At 38.1% G+C, this 13,211-nt stretch overlaps 1 protein-coding gene and 1 non-coding gene across 5 annotated transcripts in view; both read right to left on the bottom strand.

Moving 5' to 3' along the window:
* Positions 1-13,211, bottom strand: part of NHS (NHS actin remodeling regulator) — a 340,052-nt gene that overhangs the window by 26,988 nt on the left and 299,853 nt on the right. The gene's annotated exons all lie outside the window — the stretch shown is intronic.
* Positions 10,274-10,348, bottom strand: TRNAV-CAC (transfer RNA valine (anticodon CAC)). Its single transcript has one exon. It is a non-coding gene; the product is annotated as a tRNA-Val (tRNA).

Below are 13,211 nucleotides of genomic sequence, written 5' to 3'. Positions count from 1 at the left end.
TGATCAGTAGGGCTCTGTGGGCTACGTGAGAAAAATGCTGTGGTCTATTGGGAATGCCTGCCTTAGGCTTGCACAGGGGAAGAACAGGTGAATAGCCCAAGTATTTGCCGATCTGAGCCTGGACCAAGGGGCCTAACTGATGAGGACAGATGAGCTGGACATTCCATTCAGCAGGGGATCAGGGAAACTGCTACGACAAACTAACTCCACACTCTGAAATGGGAACTATACCACGATGGTACAGTAGGGGCCGAAGTGTCATGTGCCATGGAAACTTCTAATCATCTGAGATTAGATTCTCTGTGGTCTTCTAAATTCTGTTATTTAAAGAAATTCTGAACTAAGCCTTTCCTGGCTGAACTTACCTTCTCCTGATGCCATATATCTATCATAGGCATTGGGGTGTAAGCCCCAACTGTGAAATAGCCATGGCTAAGACTATACATGTATTTTTATATATATATATACATATGCACATATTTTAAACTTTGTTTTCAAATATTTTTATTTTTATTCTTACAGAGAAGTTGCAAAAATTTGTAGAGAGAGTTTCCATATACTCCTTATCTAGCTTTTCCTAGTGTTAACATCTTGTGTAACCATAGTATAGTTATTGAAACCAGGAAATTAACATTGATATATAGCATTAGCTTATCTATTAATCTTATTTAGATTTTGTCAGGTTTCCCACTAATGTCCTTTTCTGGTCCACGATTCAATCCAGGATCTCATTGTGTTCAGTTGTCAAATCTCCTTAGTCTCCCTCAATCTTTGCCTATCATGATCTTGATACTTTTGAAGAGTACTGGCCAATTATTTTCTAGAATGTCCTTCAAGTTGGAAAGTGTTTGATGTTGTCTCATGATTAGATTGAGGTTACACATTCTTGGCAAGAATCCCACAGAAGGGTCATCTCAATGTATCACATCCGGAGGTCCATATATAGGTATGCCCATTACTGGTGATGTTAACTTTGATCACTTGATTAAGATTGTGTTTGCCAGGTTTCTGCAGCTAAAGTTACTATTTTCTCTTTGTAAACAACTAGTATCTTGTGGGGAGAAACTCTGAGACTGCAAATATCCTGTTTCTCAACATAATTTCACCCAACAAATTTTAGCATCTATTGATGATTACTACCTATAAAAATTGTTACTGTCATATTTGGCTAATGGTGATTTTTTAAAATTTCCATCATTATTTCTGCATTTATTAATTAGAACTCTTCTATAAGGAAGAGCTACTCCACCCCCACGTATTTATTTACTTATCCCAAATTACTTATATCAGTATAGACTCATGGATATTTATTTTATACTGTTTTTATAATCTATTACTATCATTATTTATTATATTGTCCCAGATTTGGCCATTGGGGGCTCCTTCACGTTGGCTTCTGTGTCCTTTTCTCATGCCTCTATTAATTTTTTTTTGTACTTTCTTGCTTTTTGGCCTCTTGATGGTATTCCAGGCTTATCTTCTATTTCCCCTAGCCCAGCCCTGGAAAGGAGCCGTGGTTTCTTTTACTAGAGAATGGTATTTAGAAATGAGATCTGAGCACTAGATGGGCTCATTGTTACCAGAGTGCCATTGCTTTTAAGGCATTCTCAGATGACAGAGCTGGGAAATACGTTTGTATACTCGTACACGTACACATATTTATTTTGTGCCTACCCATCTGCATATATGTGTGTGTGTATGAGAGAGAGAATATATGCATGAATTTATACTGATCCAGGAGGCTGATCTGGATGAGGATGGTGCCATAGCTTTCGAAGAATTTAAGGCTTTGGAGAAGGTGGACGTAGAGGGGAAAATGAACATACAGTTTCTTGACTAAAAGGCTGAGATGGATCATCCGCTGCTCTCTAGTGTCTAAGAACTGGGACATGAGAGTGCTCCTGTCTGCCAGCCCTACCCCAGGATACTGCTGCTGCCTGACAGCTCTATGTGTGCTGTGTCAGAACACACCTGCCTTTAGTGTCCGCCGGCCTTACAGAATGGCACACCCAGGCCATTTCTCTCCAGTATCCATTCACCACTTCCCCATTTACAAATATCATCTCCCCTGGTTCTGCTACTGAATGCCACACATCCATCCAGTCTGAGAAAGTGAGAGAGGGACTCATGCCAAGAACCAGCCAAGCATGTGCTCTGACTGATGCAGGCTGTAGCCGCGTGGCTTTCCCTCCCGCCAGGCTTCTGCCTGCTCCTGCTCGGCCCATATGGCCTTTGCCTCCCATTTCTCGGTCAGCCAGCCTACACCATTCACTGGATCTTCCAGTCTGCCTGCTTTTTATTATGCCTCAGAGTCCCCTCTTTTTTATCTGGCACCCTGTTCAATATACATCTAACTTGACAAGGTGGTTCTGTGGTCTGGCAGCTTTTATTTACCTGTGCTCATAATGAGCATCTGGGATGTTGTCTCCCCAGGAGCTTTTTGAGAACCAGTACTTCTCTCAGAAGAATGTGACCCTCTATTGGTCTGTCACCCTCTGCTCTGTCATCAAAGGGTGGCTGTTTGGAGATGTTGGTTCTTCAGAAAGTAACCATAGGCCTGCAGATCTGCTCAACTTTGGGGCATTGTCACCATCAGAATACCTGCTCGGACAACATGCCTGGGGACGTTCTCATGGCTTTTTGGACACACAGGCTGGGCACCCTGAAAGCCTCCTGTGTTCTCACCTCTGCAGCATGGCTGCCACCTCAGTGTTGTGTGCTCTGGGATGTTTTTCACGTCACGTTTCCAAGGAGAAAGAGTTATGGAGTTAGAGTTACAGAGATGCCTAACTTATGCTGTCCAAGAGAGTTCAAGATCATCCTTAGTATTCTGAAGGTTTTTGCACTTGGCAAATGATTCTGTCAGGAAGAAGCAGCCACAGTAGTCAGCTCCCAGGAGAGGTCAGAGCAGCGACTGTATTGCCACATTAGCTGCCTGGTTACATTGCCTTCCTACCTCCAGTGCTCATCTTTTAGAAACGTGGGGTCTAGTAGTGGTGGCACCAGTTGAGGTAGCGTTATAGGCCTTCCGGTGAGCCAGAGCTGCTTCTCTGCCAGAGTCAGCTTAGTTTAGACCTCACTGAATCAGGCTGTTGCCATCACAACATCTAAGTCTGTTCATCCATCTATCTACCTGTGGCGGAGTTTCTCTGACGGAGCTGCGTGCTTGCTCGCTACCTTGCGTGGGGAGGAAGATGTGCCCACAATTCTTCAGGAAGGGGATGGCCAGAGAACACACTGCAAAGGGAAGGGAAAGGAGTGGGGAACAGGGGAGTGGCTCATGTAGAAGTGAATGAGGAAATCCATATGGAGTGTCATTCTGGCTTTATGGTCAAGTGAGGTAGTACAGGAATTCTATAAAAGGAGAGAAATTTCTGATATCGGAATATTCAGTACCTCAGAGGCTCTCTGACCTGAATAAAGTCCCTGACTTTATGGCTTTTCCCCCTTTGGGTGGTATAGCAAATGGTTTTAGTCCATGGTTGTGCCTTATTGTTCTATTTTAGATTGTATTCATCAATCCATCAATAAATATTTGTGGTTAAAACAAAACAGAACAAAATAAAAATACTTCTTTCTGAAGTTACTTAAGTTAGCTATTTTCTTCCCCACCTTCTTCAGTGTGGTTAGGATTCTCATTTGTAATACAATTAGGTTTATTTATTATTGTTTGTTTTGCATTTGGGGTTCTCCTTATGTTCTGGTTGATGTTAATTATTTACTTATGGGGGTATGTGAAACCTTACCTGGGTTCTGAGAGTTCGAGCCACCACCAAAATATACTCAGAAGTGTCATTCTCCCTCGCCCTTACCACCGTCTTCCCATCCCCCCTTCTTTCTAACCTATTCCCACCCACCCCTGTTGGTAAACCGGTCTTACTGTTCTGGTTTATCCTGCCTGTCAAGTCAGTTTTGCTTTAACTCTTGTTTTGGAAAAGTGAATTTGTGCCAACATGATTGATATCTTAGAGGACTATTTGAGCTTAGCGTGAATTTTACGTTTGCTTACATACACTTTAATGCATAAGAAACTCAGTGAATGCAGGAACGGCAGCCAGCTGCCCCGAGCCGTGTAGGAACACACGCACTGCACAGACCTCAGACATCCCTGAGCCCCTTGGTTCGCCTCACGTGTTAGCAGCCACACCGTCTGCCCCTGGTGTTATAGCCTTCCTTCTGACCCATCCCTTCTCCTGACACCCACTCCACAAGCAAACCTCAGGGCCTTTTCTAGGTAAAGTGACACATTTATTGTAGTATGTATCTCTTACCCATTTCATGTGTGTAAAACTGTGCTACTGTTTTTTATTAGGTTCCTATCTGTGTGTGTGTGTGTGTGTGTGTGTGTGTGTGTGTGAGAGAGAGAGAGAGAGAGGGAGAGAGAGAGAGAGAGAAAGGCAAGCTTTTTGAGTGTTGTGCCCTGTATTCTTCATAAACTGTTTGGTTTCTATTGTGCAATTTTGCATGACGTGGAGATTTTTAAGGATGGCTATGTTGTGCTATAGCAGAATTGACTCTTTTAGACAAATAAGTGGATACCTGCATATTTTCTCATATACCCTTTGTAACAAGAAGGGTAGCACACTCTAGACACTCCTTGGGGCTTTGCCTTTGTCACTTAAGAGTATGTCCTGGCAGTCACTCCTTATTAGCTCATCGACATCTTCCTCATTTTTTACAGCAGCATAGTACTCCACTATCTGGCTGTCCTGTAGTTTATTCCATCATTAAAGGTATATATACTACAGAAAAGGGGCTAATATTACTAATGGATAAATACCTCTTACACACATCCTTGTGTGTATAGGCATCTTGGTTATTTCCAATATCTCATAATTGTAAACAATACTGTGATGAATAACCTTTCTGTAGTATTGGAGATGAATGTTTAGTGGTCTTGCTAGGGCAAAAAGTAAGTGCATATGTAGTTTTGTTAGATATTGCTGAATTCCCTTCCAGATAGGTTGTACAAAAGTTTTGATTTTCCATCAGACGTGTGTATGAGTGCCTGTCCCCTCCCCCCATTTCACCAATAGAATATGTTGTCATATTGTTTAATTTTTGCCAACCTAACAGGTGATAAATGGTATCTGTGTTTTTTTGCATTCCTCTAATTATGAGAATGAACAGTTTTTTACCTTTAAGAAACATTGTAATGTTATTTTCTGGATTGTCTGTTCAAGGCTTTCCCCTCCATTTTTCAGCCAGGTTTTTGCTCTTTTCCTTGTCTGTCAATTTTCAGAGCTATTTATCTACTAGTGATATTGGTCTTTTTTTTTCTGTGGTATGTGTCATACGTATTTTCTCCCACTTTTTTTTTTGTCTTTTGACTTTGTTTAAGGTGTTTGAGCATGCAAAAATAATTACTGTTCAAATTAATCTGTCTTCTCTTTTATTATCTCTATATTTTGAGTCAGAGAGCCTTTTCCTAGACTGAGGTCAAAGAATAATTCCCCCCTATTTTCACCCTAGTACTTGTATAGTTGCATTTTTATGTTTAGGTCCCTGATCCTTTTGGAGTTTAATCTTGTGTATGGTGTGAAGTATGGATCGAATTAAATGGTTCTCAACCAGGGGCAATTTTGTCTGCTGAGGGGATATTTGGCAGTGTCTGGAGACATTTCGGGTTGTCAAAACTAGGTGGACCAGTGCTCCTGGCATCTAGTGCGTAGAGGCCAGGGAGGCTGCTAAACATCCCACAGTGCACAGGACTGTCCCCACAGCAAAGAATGATCCAACTCAAAGTGTCAGTATTGTCGAGGTTGAGTAACTCCCATAAAATTTTTTTTTCTTCAAATAAATGGCCACTCAGTTGTTCCAGCATCATTAAAAAGGAACAACCTCTATCTTTGGCCTCAGTGTTTAGAGATACCACCTTTATCAGATGTTTTCATATATACTTGTGTGCATTTCTGGACTTTGTATTCTATTCTACTGGGATATCTGTGCCAGTACCACTCTGTTGTAATTATAAAGACTTTAAATATATTTTATATCTGGTAGGGCTAATCCTCCTTATAAGTTTCTTTTCAGTGTTTTCCTGGCTATTCTTTTTTTTTTTTCTTAATATAATAAACTTAAAAAAATTGCATGAAAGATTCTTTAAATTCTATAATGCTTTACAATTTTCAAGTTTCACACACATAATTTCATATAATCCTATAATAACCTTTTGTTCCCCCTGCCCTGGTATTGGCCCTTGCTCTTCCTTCTCCCCACTGGTAACCACTGGTTTGTTCTATATATCTCTGAGTCTACTTCTTTTTGTTTGTTTGTTTTATTCACTAGTTTGTTGTATTTTTTAGATGCCGCATAAGTGATATCATATAGTATTTGTCTTTCTCTGTCTGACTTCTTTCACCTAGCAAAATGCCCTCCAAATCCAGCCATGTTGCTGCAAATGGCAAATTTTTGTTCTTTTCTTTGACTGAGTAGTATTCCATTATACACACACACACACACACACACACACACACACACACACACACACACACATATACATATACATACACATACATATACACACCACATCTTCTTTATCCAGTCATCTGTTGATGGACACAGGTTGTTTCCATATCTTGGAAAGTGGAAATAATGCTGCTATGAACATACGGGTACACGTATCTTTTCAAATTAGTGTGTATTTTTTTGTTTTGGGGGGTTTTTGTTTGTTTGTTTGTTTTTTATATATACCCAGGAGTGGAACTGCTGGGTCATATGGTGGTTCTATTTTTAGTTTTTTGAGAAACCTCCACACTGTTTTCCACAGTGGCTGCACCAATTTACATTCCCACTAACAATGTAGGAGTTTTCTTCACACCCTCTCCAGCATTTGTTACTTGTAGACTTTTTGATGATAGCCATTCTGATCGGTGGGAGGTGATAACGTCATTACGCTTTTGATTTGCATTTCTCTAATAATTAGCAATGTTGATGTTCTTGTGCCTTTTGGCCATCTGCATTTCCTCTTTGGAAAAATGTCTATTCAGTTTTTCTGCTCATATTTTAATTGGGTTGTTTGTTTTTTTGATGTTGAGTTGTATCAGTTGTTTATATATGTTGGATATTAACCCCGTTATTGGTCATATTGTTTGCAAATATCTTCTCCAATACAGTAGGTCGTCTTTTAATTTTTGTTGATGTTTTCCTTTGCTGTACAAAAGCTGTTAAGTTTAATTGGGTCCCATTTGTTTATTTTTGCTTTTGTTAGCTTTAGGAGATGGATCCAAAAAAAAAAATTGCTGCAGTTCACATCAAAGAGTGTTCTGCCTATGTTTTCCTCTAGGAGTTTTATAGTATCTGGTCTTACATTTAGGTCTTTAATCCATTTTGAGTTTATTTTTGTATACAGTATTAGAGAAAGTTATAATTTCATTGTTTCACATAGAGCTGTCTAGTTTCCCAAGCACAGATTGTTGAAGAGACTGTCTTTTCTTCATTGCATAGTCTTGATTCCTTTGTCATAGATTAATTGACCATAAGTGTGTGGGTTTGTTTCTGGTCTCTATTCTGTTCCATTGATCTATGTGTCTGTTTTTGTGCCAATACCAAACTATTTTGATTACTGTAGCTTTGTAGTATAGTCTAAAGTCAGAGAGTGTGATTCTGCCAGCTCTGTTTTTCTTTCTCAAGATTATTTTTTACCATTTGGGGCCTTTTGTGTTTCTGTACAAATTTAGCAATTTTTGTTCTAGTTCTGTGAAAAATGCCATTGGTAGTTTGACAGAGAGTCCACTGACTCTGCAAATTGCCTTGGATAATATATTCATTTTAACAATATTGATTCTTCTAATCCAAGAACACAGTATATCTTTCCATCTGTGTCATCTTCAATTTCTTCCATTAGTGCCTTATAGTTTTCTGAATATAGGTCTTTTACCTCCTTAGGTAGGTTTGTTCCTAGGTATTTTATTCTTTTTGATGCGATGGTAAATGGGATTATTATCTTAATTTCTCTTTCTGGTACTTCATTGATAGTGTATAGAAATGTGACAGATTTCTATATTTTAATTTTGTATCCTACAACTTTACCAAATTCATTGATGAGCTCTAGTAGTTTTCTGGTGGCATCTTTAGGATTTTCTATGTGCATTATCATGTCATCTGAAAACAGTGAGTTTTACTTCTTCTTTCCCAATTTGGATTACTTTTATTTCTTTTTCTTCTCTGATAGCTGTGCCTAGGACTTCCAAAACTATGTTGAATAAAAGTGATGAGAATGGGCATCTTTGTCTTGTTCCTAATCTTAGAGAAAGTGCTTTCAGCTTTTCACCACTGAGTATGATGTTAGCTGTAGGTTTGTGCCTTATGGCTTTTATTATGTTGTGGTATATGTTCCCTCTCTGCCCACTTTCTGGAGAGGTTTTTTTTTTTTAATCATGAATGGATGTTGAACTTTATCAAAAGCTTTTTTGTTGCATCTCTTGAGATTATCATGTGGTTTTTAATTCTTCAATTTGTTAATGTGGTGTATCACATTGATTGATATGCAAATATTGAAAAATCCTTGCATTCCTGGGATAAATGTCACTTGATCGTGGTTTATGATTCTTTCAGTGTATCACTGGATTCAGTTTGCTGGTATTTTGTTGAGGATTTTTGCATCTATGTTCATCAGTGATACTGGCTTGTAATTTTCTTATTTTGTGATATCTGTGTCTGGTTTTGGTATCAGGGTGATGCTGGCCTCACAGAATGAGTCTGCAAGTGTTCCTTCCTCTGTAATTTTTTGGAATAGTTTGAGAAGGATAGGTGTTAACTTTTCTCTTAATGTCTGGTAGAATTCACCTGTGAAGTCATCTGGTCCTGGACTTCTGTTTGTTGGGAGTTTTAAAATTACTGATTCAATTTCATTACTGGTAATTGGTCTGTATGTATTTTCTCTTTCTTCCCGGTTCAGTCTTAGGACATTGTACCTTTCTAAGAATTTGTCCATTTCTTCTAGGTTTCCATTTTATTGGCATATAGTTGTTCATAGTCTCTTATGATCCTTTGTATTTCTGCAATGTCAGTGGTAATTTCTCCTTTTTCATTTCTTATTTTATTGATTTTGACTCCCTTTTTTTCTTGATGAGTCAAGTTAAAGGTTTATCAATTTTGTCTATCTTTTCAAAGAACCAGCTTTAAATTTCATTGATCTTTTCTATTGTTTTAGTCTCTATTTCATTTATTTGTACTCTGATCTTTATGATTTTTTTCCTTCTACTAACTTAATAGATTTTGTTTGTTCTCTCTCTAGTTCCTTTAGGTGTAAGGTTAGGTTGTTTATTTGAAGTTTTTCTTATTTCCTGGGATAAGCTTGTATTGTTATAAACTTCCCTCTTAGAACTGCTTTTGTTGCATCCCATAGGTTCTGGATCATTGTGTTTTCATTTTAATTTGTCTCTAAGTATTTTTTGATTTCTTCAATGATCCATTGTTTGGTAGCTTATTCTTTAGTCTCCACATTTTTGTGGGTTTTTGGGGTGGTTTTTTTTGCAGTTTTTTTCTTGTAGGTGATTTCTAGTCTTACAGCATTGTGGTCAGAAAAGATGGATATGATTTCAACTTTCTTGAAGTTACTGAGTCTTGCTTTGTGGCCTAGTATGTGATCTACCCTGGAGAGTGTTCCATGTGCACTTGAAAAGAATGTGTACTGTGCTGCTTTCAGGATGATCTGCTCTATATATGTCAATTAAGTCCATCTGGTCTGTTTTAAAGTCTGTGTTGTCTGGGAGGGTGGGCAATGGCTCAGTGGTAGAATGCATGCTTAGCATGTACAAGGCCTTGGGTTCAATCCCCAGTACCTCCATAAAAAAAATATAGTCTATTTAGTCTGATAGAAGTATTGCTATTCTGGTTTAGCATATTGCCTGCAAACTGCTATTTACATGGGATACCTTTTTCCATTCCCTCACTTTCAGTCTGTATGTGTCTCTAGATCTGAAGTGAGTCTGTTAGGCAGTATATACAAAATATATATGGGTCTTGTTTCTGTATCCATTCAGCCACTCTATGTCTTTGGGTTGGAGCATTTAGACCATTTATATTTAAGGTAATATCAACATGTATGTTCTTATTGCCATTTTGTTATTTGTTTTGGATTTATTTTTATAGATCTTTTTCCCCCTTCTTCCTTTATTCTCTTGTGATTTGATGACTATCTTTACTGTTACATTTGGATTCCTTTTTCTGTGTGTGTGTGTGTGTATATGATAGATTTTTGGGGTTTTTTAAAATTTTTTTTTTTTTGGTTGGAGGAGGTAATTAGGTTTATTTATTTATTTATACTTTTTGAGGGAAGTATTGGGGATTGAACCCAGGACCTCATGCATGTGAGGCACATGCTCTACCATTGAGCTATACCCTCCCCCCATTTTTGGCTCTGTACTTTTCCCCTTAGGTTTTCTTTCTTTCTTTTTAACTCTTGGGGGATAGGTAATTAGGCTTATTTATTTATTTTTAATCGAGGTACTGGGGATTGAACCCAGGACCTCATGCGTGCTAAGCAGCTTACTCCAACACTGAGCTATACCCTCCCCCTATGATAGATTTTTGGTTTGTAGTTACCATGAGGTTTTTGTATAGCAGCAGTCTATATTTTACACACACACACACACACACACGATTGTTTTCAGTTGCTGATCTCTTAATTTCAAATACATTTTTAAAACCCTGCATTTGTACGCACCTTCCCTCACAGTTATTATTTTTGATATCATATTTTACATCTAATTGTTTTGTGTAGCTTTTAACTGCTTATTGTGGATATGGATGATTTTACTACTTTTGTCTTTTAACCTCCCTACTAGCTTTGTGTGGGGATGATTTCCTACCTCTACTGTATGCTTGCCTTTACTGGTGAGCTTTTCCATTTTGTAATTTTGTTTCTAGTTGTGGCATTTTCTTTTTTTGCCTAGAGAATTTCCTTTAACATTTGTTGTAAAGCTGGTTGAGTGATGTTGAATTCTTTTAGCTTTTGCTTGTCTATAAAGCTTTTGATCCCTCCATCAAATATGAAGGAGAGCCTTGCTGAATAGAGTATTCTTATTTGTAGATTTTTCCCTTTTATCACTTTGACTATTTCGTGACACTCCCTTCTGGCCTTCGAGCTTCTGCTGAAAAATCAGCTGATAACCTTATGGGAATTCCATTGTATGTTATTTGTTGGTTTTCCTTTGCTGCTTTTAGTATTCTCTCCTTATCTTTAATTTTTGTCATTTTAATTACAGTGTGTCTTGGCGTGTTCCTCTTTGGGTTCATCCCATATGGGACTCTCTGCACTTCCTGGACTTTGGTGAATGTTTCCTTTTCTAGATTAGAAAAGTTTTAAGCTATTATACCTTTTAAGTATTTTCTCAGGCTCTTTCTCTCTCTTCTCCTTCTGGGAACCCTGTAATACAGATATTAGTGCACTTGATACTGTCCCAGAGGTCTCTTTAATTGTCCTCATTTCTTTTCATTCTTTTTTTTTTTTTTTTTCTGTTCAGTGGCACTGATTTCCAGCTCACTGATCCTTTCCTCTGTATCTATTAGTTTACTATTGATTCCTTCCAGTGTATTTTTCATTTCGGTTATTGCATTCCTCATCTCTGTTTGGTTGTTCTTTGTATTTTCTTTTTTTCTTTTTTTTTTCCAGTGTTCAGCACAATTTTTCAGTCATTCATGGACATATACACACTCATTGTCACATTTTTTTCTCTGTGAGTTATCATAACATTTTGTGTATATTTCCCTGTGCTATACAGTGTAATCTTGTTTATCTATTCTACAATTTTGAAATCCCAGGCTATCCCTTCCCACCCTCCACCCCCCTGGTAACCACAAGTCTGTATTCTCTGTCTGTGAGTCTATTTCTGTCCTTTATTTACGCTTTGCTTTTGTTTGTTTGTTTTTGTTTTTGTTTTTTAGATTCCACATATGAGCGATCTCATATGGTATTTTTCTTTCTCTTTCTGGCTTACTTCACTTAGAATGATATTCTCCAGGAGCATCCATGTTGCTGCAAATGGCATTATGTTGTCGGTTTTTATGGCTGAGTAGTATTCCATTGTATAAATATACCACCTCTTCTTTATCCAGTCACCTGTTGATGGACATTTAGGCTGTTTCCATGTTTTGACTATTGTAAATAGTGCTGCTATGAACATTGGGGTGCAGGTGTCATCCTGAAGTAGATTTCCTTCTGGATACAAGCCCAGGAGTGGGATTCCTGGGTCATATGGTAAGTCTATTCCTAGTCTTTTGAGGAACCTCCACACTGTTTTCCATAGTGGCTGCACCAAACTGCATTCCCACCAGCACTGTAGGAGGGTTCCCCTTTCTCCACAGCCTCTCCAGCATTTGTCATTTGTGGATTTTTGAATGACGGCCATTCTGACTGGTGTGAGGTGATACCTCATTGTAGTTTTGATTTGCATTTCTCTGAGAATTAGTGATATTAAGCATTTTTTCATGTGCTTTTTGATCATTTGTATGTCTTCCTTGGAGAATTGCTTGTTTAGGTCTTCTGCCCATTTTTGGATTGGGTTGTTTATTTTTTTCTTATTGAGTCATATGAGCTGCTTATATATTCTGGAGATCAAGCCTTTGTCGGTTTCACTTGCAAAAATTTTCTCCCATTCCCTAGGTTTTCTTCTTGTTTTACTTCTGATTTCCTTTGCTGTGCAGAAGCTTGTAAGTTTCATTAGGTCCCATTTGTTTATTCTTGCTTTTATTTCTTCTAGGAGAAAATTTTTGAGATGTATGTCAGATAATGTTTTGCCTATGTTTTCCTCTAGGAGGTTTATTGTATCTTGTCTTATGTTTAAGTCTTTAATCCATTTTGAGTTCATTTTTGTATATGGTGTAAGGGAGTGTTCTAGCTTCATTGTTTTACATGCTGCTGTCCAGTTTTCCCAACACCATTTGCTGAAGAGACTGTCTTTATTCAATTGTATATTCTTGCCTCCTTTGTCGAAGATGAGTTGACCAAAAGTTTGTGGGTTCATTTCTGGGCTCTCAATTCTGTTCCATTGGTCTATATGTCTGTTTTGGTACCAATACCATGCTGTCTTGATGACTGTAGCTCTATAGTATTGTCTGAAGTCTGGGAGAGTTATTTCTCCAGCCTCTTTCTTTCTCTTCAGTAATGCTTTGGCAATTCTAGGTCTTTGATGGTTCCATATAAATTTTATTATGATTTGTTCTAGTTCTGTGAAATATGTCCTGGGTAATTGGATAGGGATTGCATT

Source organism: Camelus bactrianus, chromosome X (assembly GCF_048773025.1).
Source record: "Camelus bactrianus isolate YW-2024 breed Bactrian camel chromosome X, ASM4877302v1, whole genome shotgun sequence".
NCBI classification, from domain to species: Eukaryota; Metazoa; Chordata; class Mammalia; order Artiodactyla; family Camelidae; genus Camelus; species Camelus bactrianus.
Note: the sequence above shows the minus strand (reverse complement) of the source record. Positions and strands in the feature narration are given on the sequence as shown.